Genomic DNA, 13,144 nt, shown 5'->3' with positions numbered 1-13,144 from the left:
AAACAAGTTAATTAGAAATTAGAAAAAGAGCAATCAATTATTTTAGAAAAGAATGTATATATTCCTGAAAACTATATATTTTCCCTTCAGAATACACTGCATGTGTATTGCACATTCTTTCTTATCAGCTCTTGCAGTTTATTTGCTTTGAATACAGTTTTAGATTTTGGCATTACATTAAAATGGAAGGAGCCCAACTTTGAGTTGTAAGAGAGAATACAAATACTATTAAAGGGCATTATTTCACTTACAGAGTTGTATATTTGTATTACTATGATATTATTGACACATCCTGCTGTATCTAGATTTTCTAAAGATGCTCAGTGCCAGTTCTACTAAAAGCCAATTGACATTCTGAGAAGCACAGATTTAATGGGATGAGAATCTGATTTCCTGGATCTCCCTAATAAAGAGACACCTTTAAAGAGAATTGAAATTTATGGCATATGATCTGCTTGCTGGAAAACACACAGAATCAATTATAAACAGCAATATAAGCAATAGGCAAGTTGGATGAACTAGTGTGTACATTATGTTCTCAAGATCCTTTCTACAGATTAGTTTAAACCAGACATTCCCTCCCTTTTTTTAAAGAGTAAAGCGTTGTAAAAAAAAAGTGTTACAGAACAGATGCAGAGTGGATTTTATTTTCCATGTTTAGCAACTGCATTATTTGCAATTACTTATGTAATATAACATTATCCTGAGACTGATTAATGTTCAGCTGAATGCTAAGGTCACAGCAGCTGATCCCAAAAAGAACATTTCCTTGATGAAAGGTCCAGGATTCTAAGTTTAAAAAACAAGAAGCAAAGTAGATTTTCCAGGATTTCGTTGGGTGGGGGGGAAATCTAATGAAAAAGGATTCAAATATTAAGGACAATTCAAGTAGATTACAGATATGCATAAGACCAGTTTAGCAAGTTGACAATGATCAATCATCATTAAGAGGGAAAGTCCTAGTTGGCTAGCTTCATAAAGATTTTGCTGGGATTGCCTTATGCCTGCCAATTTTTAGATCATTCTTTATGCTATTGGTCTCATGGCTTGGTTTATAAGAAAACCTCATGTTGCTCTTCTGAGTGCTACTGACCAAACTAGGTGACAGCACCCATCACCATACTAAAAAGACTATTCCAGAGAACAGGTAGGATATGTGATTGTTTTACTGGTGGTGACACAACCATCATTCTTTATGATTATCTGAGATGATCAATAAATGAACAGTAAAACTATTTTGCAAGAGACTGTTACGTTTATTTTCTTTTTTTATGTTTCTGCCAGCAGAAAGTGGAGAATATTTCCAATTACCCAGCTTATAGCTAAGATGGATTTATCAAGTAACCAAAATAATAATCATATGTGAGATCCATTGTGCACCCTTTATTCATATTGGGTTATTGGGAGGAGTCTCATATAATTCAGTAGGATTTACACCTGGGCTGGGTGGCTGTACAACAATGCTGCCTGCACTTAGTCTGGAGTAAACCTCATGCAATTGGACTGCAAGGCTGTATTCCAGTGCTGACCTTATTTACCTCAGAGTAAGCCCCATGCAACTTATTGGGAGCTACTTCCAAGCAAAAGTGACAAGGATCAGTTATTAAAGTTACGGTCTGATGCTGCCCTCTTTCCAGGGACCTCATCACAGATTAAATGAACACTGCTGCTTTGCTCACCCACTTCCATTTCTGTGAAAACAACATAAAATGGACAAATGGGGGGGAGGGATTTTTAATTTTATTGTGGATCCAGCTGTTGCAGAACAGCTGTATTAAAAATAAGAATAAAACAAACTGTCTGTTTCCTGGCCAAGACAGCATGAGGCGAGATAGCAAATGCCATCTTTCTCTCCACTCCTGCCTTTCCTTCCCAGCCTCTGCCACTTCCTGGTTATATCCTGAAGGGCCAAATTCATTATTTATTTTTAATATAGCAGATTTGTGCAAAGGAAACATTGCAAACAACTCTGTTTAAAAGCCTATATGTGCACCACGAATGCTCCTTCTTGGACAACTGGTGGAAAGAGGCATGCTGCATCCTTTGGACTGATGGGAACAAAATGAGGAGGTTGTGCTCAGGCAAGGGGCAAAGGGAAACAGTGTGTAGTGACATAATGCAACCCTCCCAAAGCTCACCACATGCATAAAGAGCTGGCCATAGAAATGTGAAGGCATAATGTGCTTCAGTGCATCCATAGTCAAGCAACATGCAATTTTCTATTGGATTTCCCCACTTTTTTCAGATTATATGTGATCCACATTAAACTGTCATGTGGATGTTCCTGAAGTATCAGTGACTGAACACCTCCCCTCAAAGTGTCCCCCAACAGCAGGGCTGGCCCACCTATGAGGTAAGGTAAGGCGACCGCCTCAGGTGGCAAGATCCACATAGGCAGCAGATCTGGCCTCCAAGAAATGCATTACCCAATGCTGCCTCTACAGTGCATAGGAGCAAATAGGAGACACGGCTTAGGGGCTTAGGAAATGGCAGGGGCTGTCCTCTGGAGTCTCCTGGTCTCTGCACCCACCTGGCGTGATTCTGAGCAGGCCCCTTCCCCACCCCCCATGACGGCCTTTGATTTCCAGTTCAACCATTGGGAAAGGTTGATTTGACACCCCCCCCCTTGTTCCCAATGTCAATCCTTTTCTCTCCGTGCTATCAGTGTATATCTTTATTGCCCTCTTGTTCCTGATGTAGCTCTTCACTCACCCCTGTGAGTGAACTGTGGAGGAGGCACAGTTTTGTGGTTTGCCTCAGGTGCCAAAATGTCTTGGGCTGGCCCTGCTCAACAGACATTGCAAACATTACTTGTATTTAAAAGCATAGCTACTCTCTTCTCTTCCAAGTAAAGATATCCCGCTGAGGGGATATCAGTTCAGTTGTATTGTATCAAGGCACAATTCATGACTGGCCATGCAGAAAAACCCTTTAAAAAAAAACACCTTTCAACATTTGCCATTGTTAATATAATAATGGGATGAAATATCAGGCTGGAGTTGAATTTGCATGTTTCAAATCCAAGTGCAGCTCCTTTCTCTGGAACACACATGCTTACTTCTGCATTTTAAAACAACGCATTCATATATGAGGGTGTTTCATGCACGACATATACATTTTCATTTCTCAATATGGGTTTTTGATAAAGTGCTGCATACCAAAGGGATTTGAATAAATCAGAATGCCTAAAGTAGGTTTAACTGGATAAGACATGGCAAATAAGATCTGGTAGCACTCATACAATGAAAAGGAGTGCAATGAAACAGCAGTAATGTAATCATGGTAATGTACTTTATCTTTAGCGGGAAATATGGTCTGGTGGGTTCAAGGTCATCTTTAGCAACTAAGGAGTTGCCAAGGCCTATGCCTTACAGATCCTCCTACAGTTTAAGTGTCCTTCTCTTCCTGCTGACATATTCCTAGTCCTTACAGCAGCACTGAGTTGCTCAGATTTACACAAACACTTATTTGTACACAACTTTCTTATCAGCAATGCAACCTACAGTCTTTTGTGGACACACCAGCTTCTATGCTTCCACACCAGGAATTTCATCTTCCATAGTGATGATGATCCCAATTGGTCCAGGCTGGGGATGATCTCCAGTTTGTCCACTTGGCCATGTCAACTGGGGCTGATGAGAATTGTGATCCAAAACATCTGGAGTGTATGAAGTTGGGGAAAGCTAGCTTAAAGTAATTGCTCAGGGCCATCAAAGGGGAGAGATGCAGGGGGGTGCAGCTATAATGGGCCTCAGAGTCAGCTGGAAGCTCAGGCTATGAGCTTTTGCTTTAAAAAAGAGAGATCAGGACTCTTCTATCCCTTGTAAAACAACCCTCATGCTGCCTCCGAACTCCACAGTTCTATGTCTCGGTGATTCTAAGTTATGAAGCAGAATGTACAGGCATCATTTGAAGCAATTGCTTTGTGAACTGTGACCTTTCAGTTTTTTGAGCTGATGAGTGAGGCCAGTGTTGTGATGAATGAACACTGAACAGAAATATAGAGTCATAAGACAAGGGGAAGACCCCCAAATGTCTTCAAAATCAATCAATCAATGATGCTTATGTTGAAACACATTTACCAACAAACCATAATGTTAAATAACTCGTGCTTATCTAACCCAATGGTGAAAATGGTAAGTGTCCACAAATTCCATGGATTCTGAGGCAATTCTGAGGTAATTTCTGAGGGGAAAGTGGCAGGATGCAAGTTGCTCTGGAAGAAAGCCTCATTTTCTTGCTCATAAATCCAAGGGTGGTGACTGACAGCAGCCACTCTCCTAAAATATTCCACAGTGTCCCATTTGTTTCCCCCAGATTTTAATCAAAATGTATTAAGGTCTAATATAACATGGACTAAATTTTTGCTCATGGTCTTTGCCATCCCTTTGCAGGCATCGCTGTCTGAACATTTTCTACATTGGCTAGTAAAATAGATTCATCTGATATTATGCAGGCCCAGGCATTGAAAGATACTGAAGCATCACTGTGGCTTAAAACTAAACACTGCACACTGATAATAATGGCTACCAATCAGTTCAGTCTTCTGTGCCAGGTACAGAATGTCACATTTGCTGTGACAGAACAAGCAAACATACCAGTCTGGGACACTTGTAAAAGTGATATACACTTATACATCATTTCTCTACCACCACTTTGTGCTATAAGCCTTTTCTTTCAGTGAGAACCTCATGTCAAGTATAATTTCCTTTGTCTGTCTGAAACCTAAGATGAGGTGATAGCCAAGTGATGTGGTGCACATCTCTGGGGTGGCTTCTACTTAAACTCTAGCCTAATCATAACTGTCATACCAGAGGTTTGCAGTCAGATCTTTTTTTAATCTTACCAAAATGTACTGGCCATCTTTTTCTTAAAATGTAAGGGGATCTTACTGCCTGAGAGCTGGTGGATGTCACCCAAGAACATAGTTCTGCAAATCCATGCCCAGTCATAGAAGGCAACCAAGCCTGGGAGACATTTATTTGTTTTTCAAGCTCCATCTTCAGCATTTATTTATTTATTTAAATGGCCTTCTGGCCCTTCACCAATGAACCCTATTGCAGGTTTCTGCAATAAAGCACATGAAACAATAAGCATTAAAAGACAACAATAGTTTTAACAGTTAAATTCAATACCTTAGACTAAACATCCACTGTCTGTTAGTATTGCTGCACAAGCTGGTCTCTTAAAATTCAAAAGCCAGAAGGAAAAGGCAGGGTTACAGCTGATGCCAGGTGGACCCTGGGTCTGGGTGGGTGTTCCATAACTAAGGTGATATTGATAAGAAGGCTCTCTGTCAAGTCACAGACCTAAAATGTAGTAATTGTTCAATGTATTGTGTAGTGTTAAAATTGTTTTGGAATATGAAGTCAGAAGCTTTAATGCAATGCACCAAATGCCAGCACTTTCCATATTGCTGAGGGGCATTGCAACACAACCCCCTACCCTTTGTGCTGGGCTGGCAGGGGGTTAAACTGGGTGGAGGTGTCTGTCTCTCTGCTTAGCACTGTCAGCTGCTGCCTGTAGACTGCTGAGAGAGTTACTCCACTGACATGAGAATCCCTGTTCTGCCTGCTGAATGGTTGGGAAAGCAGGGTTTGGATTTCACTGTAAGCCTTTGAACCTGTGTAGCAGTCACCTAGACAGCCATCACACAGCTACTGATAAAAGAAGCACTGGGTTGAGAAGCTTTCAGTGCTGATTCAAAACATTTAGCACAGGTTCATGTCTTATTCCTTCATTGCCAACAAATTGTCAGTTGACAGACTGGAGGAGACTGAGAATCTAATTCATTCAATGCTTCAGGCATCACACCTCTTCCATGACTTGAGCTGCTAGAAATAAGAGAAATGCAGAGAAATGGATTAAACAGGACTGACAATTTGAAATTGATAATTCTTTATCTTCATGCCTGGGTTAGTTGATGCTGTGGTTTTGGCATGAAATTGGCATTCCAATGTACTGTAGTGCTTATTGTGATAACCATTTATCGAGATATTATCATGCACTCCAGTTCTATAGGTTTCTATACATGTCCCAAACATTACCCCACCCAAGAAAAAAGTTATGAGCATTGTGTATGACTGTCTAGAAAATGTACATTAAATAAGCATACAGTGGTACCTCAGGTTAAGTACTTAATTCGTTCCGGAGGTCTGTTCTTAACCTGAAACTGTTCTTAACCTGAAGCACCACTTTAGCTAATGGGGCCTCCTGCTGCTGCTGCGCCGCCGGAGCACGATTTCTGTTCTCATCCTGAAGAAAGTTCTTAACCCAAGGTACTGGTTTAGCGGAGTCTGTAACCTGATGCATATGTAACCTGAAGCATATGTAACCTGAGGTACCACTGTACAAAAATGGAATGGATTCAGCAAAGGCTATACACTAAATGTGACTGATTTTGACATGGGCTCCAAATTCTACTGTGGAAAGAAGAGTGAGTTATCTAAAGTTATGATAAGGGAAATAGAAGGCTTGTCTGAAATTATAAACCAGTGTTTTGGGCACATTTCAACTGAGAAATAGCACAGATTTTCACAGAAGGATATACATGCTTGTCTCTTTGAAGAAGATTAGTTCAGTTATTATAGTACCTCTATCTGGTCCCTTCTTTGTCAGAAGTAAAGAAATATAAAATGTAGCAGTTAGATCATGTGCATGTTTTAAAGCAGAAGCAGCTGTCATTTCAGGATATACTGTGTAAATCAGTTCAGATTACATTGCCCAAACCATAGTAACCTTGAGCACAGCACAGGAGAAATATTGGCAGGGATATCTTGTGCCAATAAATAATAAATGGAATAGAGGGCTGCTGGGTGATTGAAAAACAGAGCAAAGAAAATCCTTTTATAGCATATTTTTAAAAGCTCTAACAAATGGATTCCTCCCTCACAACTTTGGCGTCTCTGTGTATATGAACCAAAATATTTAAACTCACCACCCAGCTTGACTCCGTGCTGGAGGTGGGAAGAGAACAAGGAACTGAAATGGATGGCTTTGATAAATAAATGATACATGAGCAAGTTGGAATTTTAAGCAAGGAGGCTTCATTCCTGAATTGGCAGTGCAAATAAGAGAAGAATATCCTTTAGTTTTCTTCACTGATAACTATGCCACATACCCTGTGATTTTTCCATTACTTACACTCTCTATAGAGAGCAATGATCACATCAGCAAATTCTCTTTCTCAGTAAGTGAGCAACGTGACTCATCGCATCCATGTTACTACCTGAGCAGGGGGAGAAGAATCAATACAGTGCTTTCTGCTGCCACAAAAGTGTGCATATGAGAGCTCAAACTTAATGGATGTGCTTACCCTGCCAGCAAAATGCATTCTGCATTATTTATTACTGATAGATAATTTGCTAGAACACTTCCTAATGTGCCAGAGATGCATTTATAGCGATGCCTTTGGAGTACAGTTTAAAATGGATTATTAATACATACATCATACACACTTGCTAACCTCTTCATGTAAGTTTGAAGAGAGAGAGAGAGAGAAAGGAAATCTAAATTTAAATTACATCAAACAATATTTGCTACCAGGGAACAACAGTGGGTTTTTTTGTGTGTGATGGTAAATCTTCCATTCTTGCTGGCTATGGGAATGCACAGTGCTGTCTCCTAAGATAATTAAATTACATTATTTGCCGAAAGCAAATCTAGACATCTGAGCATATGAGGTAAGACTCCCTACGGAAGCATGAGCATTTGCTCAGGGACCCAGCCTTTCTTCAAGATTTTGTATCTCTCTTGACTGATCAAAAATCAGAATAGAGACCTTTTCTTCCCCATCACTAGTTATGTACTTCCCCACTTTGACTGAATAGTAGACTTGGGTGATAGCAGAACCATTCCTACTTTTGAAGAGGTATTAACTGGGAAAGGGCCATGAGTCTGAGGGAGATATGGTGTGGACAGGTGGATGAGCCAGACACTAGTTCTAATATTATATGTATTTATTTCTTTATTTTAAAATTTTACATTTCGTCCTTCTTGTTAGATGGTGTTGGTCATGGAATCAGTTTAAATGTTTGCAGATGAAAGGCAGTGGAAGATTGGCTGGTTGGATCCTTAAGGTAGTTCATGAGTCATTGTGTCACCATCTTGAAAGAAATTAATTGGTAGCCCCTCTTTAAAAAGCCTTCTCTGGACCCACACTGCTACGTGATAACTATGGGCCAGCTGCAAAACTTCCCATTTGGGGCAAGGTGCTCAAGGGAGTGATGTCTGGTCAGCTTCAGGCATTCATGGCGGAGGCCCATTTCAGGCTCCAGGTTGGTACCAAAACAGACTTGGTCGCATTGTTTTATGCACTCCTCTGGGAGACAGCAGCTTTTGATACCACCAGCACAGTATTTTACCAGTTTTGTCAGTTGAGAATGGGTGGGTGGGGGGAGGTAGAATATTGCAGTGATTTTGCTCCTACCTACAAGGCTGGTTCAGAAGGATGGCATTAGAGGACTTCTGCTTGACTCCATGATCCATAGCATATTTCAGGATTCCATTCCTCTGCCCATGCTAGTCAACATCTGTAGGGATCTACAGAGTGAGGTCCATCAGGCGATTTAGAGTTGACCACTGAATATAAAAATAACAATCTAAGCAGTTTAGAAAGTAAAGAAACACATATTATGAATAAAAATCCAGAATCAAAATACTGAGCAGTGCAATCTTTAAAAAGGCCGGCTTTGACAGGCCATCATAATATGTTTTTTTCTTCAAGCCACCAAATATTTACTGATGTTTTTAATTATGTTTTTATACATATTTATAGATTGATTATATTGTATTTCATATGTTGTAAGCCACCTTGTTATATTTTATGAAAGAGCAGATTATAAACATTTAAATAAATAAATACATAAATACATACATACATAAATAAATGATATCTAAAATGCATCATAGTTGACACTTCTAGGATTGAATGGGAGGGTGCTCCAGATGTTAGGTGCCAGTGCAAAAAAGGTCCATGTCTGCTTTGCTCATTATATAGGTAGAGTTTCTGAAATAGGACCAGTTGTGTTAAAACCTGGTTTAGAAAGTGACAAAAATTCTGCCAGGTTTGTCTCCACACAGTTTACTGACTAGGATAAATGCACTGAGCAAAAATTCAGTAGTCCTTTTTCACATTATCTTTGAAACACGTCAATCCCTCTAAAAATGTTCTTCCTAAGGCAGCTTCAGAGCACTTATGTGTCTCTTCTCTGCCTGATGGGTCTATTTCCTTTACAATACAACGAAGGCAAGGGCCTTAAGCTTTCTTACAATTCTTCGTTCACCAGAAAGAAAAGCATTGGCAACCACACAGTAATATCACTCAAATGGTAAGTGGTGATGGTTATTCTGTTTAAAGTAATCCTAAAAACCATCTTTTCTTACTTATTTATTATCTCTTTAACCTTGACTATGATATGATAGCAGGAAAAGGAGAATGTTTGGAGTCTGGCCAGTGCAACAGATGCAGGATCCTATTAACCTACCTCCTGTAAAGATGGACAATCTGTCAATTCCATATTGGGTTCCTAAAAGAAAGTCTGGCCAGGAGGTGTTTTTTAACATATTGATAGTGGTTCATTCCTCTTCTTCCTCTTTCAGGGTGTGTGTGTGTGTGTGTGTGTATCTGATACAAAAATAGCACGATCCTATGCATTCCTATGTATGTCCTACTTTGTTCAATGAGGCTTACTCCCAAGTATGTATTCATAGACTTTACATCCAAAATTCATAACAAAGAAAAAAAAATATTACAATAGTTATTGTCTAAATTATATCTAATATTCATGGGAAAGCCAATAACTAGCAACTATCATTTTTGAAACATTTCTGTTAATTGTGTAGCATCTTTTAAATGCATATTTTCAATCAATTTGGTAATGCCAACCAACTCCCACTAAAGTTCAATTGAACTCCTTCAATGCAGGAGGTTTAAGATCACCACATTTATTTGTTATTAGTATTCTGGTACCTACCAAAAGGTTTCAAATCAATTTGTAATGTTCAAGCTGTACTGCACCTTCCAGGTATTCAAGCAGAATGTTCAATGGGGTTGAAAGATAAAGTGTAATTAATTATCAATACAGTTGTGTGTGTGTTTGTGTGTGTGTGTGTAGTTTCAAAAATATGTTTATTTGAGACAATGTTAGTGGTGATGAGAGAGCAACCAATCATTATTTTATTTCTTAGAATATACTTAATTGATAAGGTCTTAAATGTCATTTAAAAATCTTATTTCTCATATGCTCAATAGGGAAATAGTGCTTTTTGTTAGCATCTTTTGCGAACTTCGCAATGTGCTCCTACATAAGTCTACTCAGCATTCAGCCCCACTGAGTTCAATGAGACTTGATTCTTATGGCTTGCATGTTACACATGATATAAGCAAGGTAATGCATTCACATCCTTCAAACTCCCTCTTCTCAAATCAGTGTTATGTTGGACCTGGTCAGGATGCTGTCAGCGGCTCCTGGCTGGTTGCCCAGGAAAGTAGAAAGACAAGGAAAGGTTTCCTACCGTCCTTTTTTATTCAATATTTACAGAGAGAGGCTATAGAACCCAGACTCTTGGATAATGGAGTAGTCCTGAGTGGAATCTCCACCCTCCGTCTCTCCCACATCCTCATTCGTCACTTCTACGGGTGCTGCTAGGTGCCCTCTGTCTTTGAGCTCTTTGCTCTCCTACTTTCAAGGCTCACCGGGTTCTGGGAGATGAAGGGTCTGGAATGCATTCCAATGGCACCACGTCAGTCAGCTGTCACTCCGCTGCCTCCTCCTCTACCATTATTTCCCAGCTTTCCCCCTCATCTGCCTCTGAGCTGTGACCTCCCACAAACCCCTGTTGTAAATCTATGCTGTCTTTCTCTTCCTCCTCCCTGGAAGGGTCAGGAGGGGGAGGAGGTCTCCACCATTCCTTCTCTGCCCAGTCCCTGACAGACCTCTACATATAACAGGAGCAGAGGAGCAAGTTACTCAAGGGGGAAAAGGAAAGTTTATGTCTTTTTTGTCAGTCTTCAATATATTTTTTTGCTGGTCTCTGGATGAAACTGCCATATAGGCACAATTACTTTGAATGTCAGAATGTCAGTTCTCTGCAACAACTGAACAAGACTGCGTATAAAGCCAATGCTTGTACAGTGGTACCCCGGGTTACATATGCTTCAGTTTACAGACTCTGCTAACCCAGAAATAGTACCTCAGGTTAAGAACTTTGCTTCAGGATGAGAACAGAAATCGTGCTCCGGCGGTGCGGCAGCAGCAGGAGGCTCTATTAGCTAAAGTGGTGCTTCAGGTTAAGAATAGTTTCAGGTTAAGTACGGACCTCTGGAACGAATTAAGTACTTAACCCGAGGTACCACTGTAGTAAGTTTTGCAATGTAAAGAAACATGTCCTAAGTCCTGGGTATCTGAACTAGTATAGGAGGACTAGGAGAGCATCTGCTTCGAACATAAATAGACGAACCCATTTATTGAACAAGTGGGACAAAGTCCTCTTCGCCAGTCACATGACCCCATTGTGATAGATAATTAAAATGAAGTATTCAAAGCCATGACACATTTTCCACGAACACCTCCATCTTCCACTATTCACCCAATCCCTGCTGGTTTCTGTAACGTTACCAATATATAGTAGTAGACTCCGTCTCACTAATCCATTCTAGCCTGAATGGATTACTAATTTTCCAAATTATATTACTGCATCCCTGTATTATTATTGTTTAAGAATTCTTTGTCAGCAGAAGAAACACTGCATAAAGAGTGACTGCAATCACAGGGCATAGCTTGTTAAAAGGCATCAAAGCTTAGATTCTATCTATGGTTCTGCTGCTATATTAACATATTTTCCTAAGGCATCAGAGATACTGAAGGAACCAATTTCCAGGAATTGCTTTGAAGACCTCCTTGTTGCAAACCAGACATGAAAGAGGAATAGCAGCCCCCCACCCCCGGCTCCACTTTCTTTCACACTGTGATCACCATATGTCAGCATACAAAGGACGGTGTGGAAGACGTTCAATTCTGATTTTTACACAAAAAATGGAATAATAATCATGATGAATTATGATTGGCAATGACTCTTTCAAACCAGAGGCATAAGGAAACAGAAATCTATGATGCTTCTCTGGTGAAGTGGGGAGGGAAAAGCTGTTCATGAGTAGTATAGCTCCTGGTAGAATTATGGGAACATTATAATGCACATCACAGATATATAAAAATGGCAGGAAAGGCTGGAAAACTCAGGGCACAAGACAGGACTCTTGGGCTTTCCTAAGCTGGGATTTGCTTTTATTGCAAATACCTTTTACCAGTTTCATAGTTCTCACTTGTTTATCCTTCAAAAAATCAAGTAGCAATCTAGAAGGTTTATTTATTGTCATATCCATACCATTTTGTTTCATGCTATTTGTATATTTGGGTTAGTTTATGTTCTTTCCTTATGATATCCAATATACAGTAAGAGCTTTATTTCTGTTTAGATTTTCTTTGTTTGATTGTATTCAGTATGAGGACCCCTCTCATATATGCTTTAGCTGCATCCTGTAGAGTTGGCCACTCCTCTTCTGAAGTAATGTTATGCTGAAAGTATATTTCCAGATGTTGTTTTCCAGTTTCTCTTATTTCTCCATCTCACAAAATTAGGTTATGCAATCTTTATATTTTATTAGTTTGATTCTCTTGTAATTGTAAAGTGATAGCTTTATTTGGTTGTATGGCCTCTTTTACTGTTAAAGTGTTCAAAGGATCTATTACATCTCAAGATTTATTTAATCTTTTAGCTATTTTTTTGCCCCGTTTCAATACCTTCTATTGTAGGTATTCAAGGGTATACAGTACTGGCACCTTTTTTCTAGAAGAAAAGCACAGAGTGTAGTATATGATTATAGTGTTGTACTGGGGCCTGGAAGACCACAGCACAAATCCCCATTCAGTCATGAAACTCACTAGGTGACCTTGATCTACTTACTGCCTTTCTTCTCATTCCAGAACAATTGTTTTGTTTACCTCAGAAACTACACATGGGAATCATAAACAGTAAAGACAGGCCGAACAGTAAAGTTCAAGTCCCAATTTTAAGTGACACACATACCTCTCCCTTTTTTTGGTGCATATATTTCAGCTTCTGCTGTCTTCCAAGGATGGGAAAC

The sequence above is a fragment of the Podarcis melisellensis genome (assembly GCF_964234715.1).
Source record: "Podarcis melisellensis genome assembly, chromosome: 7".
NCBI classification, from domain to species: domain Eukaryota; kingdom Metazoa; phylum Chordata; class Lepidosauria; order Squamata; family Lacertidae; genus Podarcis; species Podarcis melisellensis.
The sequence above is the reverse complement of the archived record's forward strand: the minus strand, read 5'-3'. Positions refer to the sequence as shown.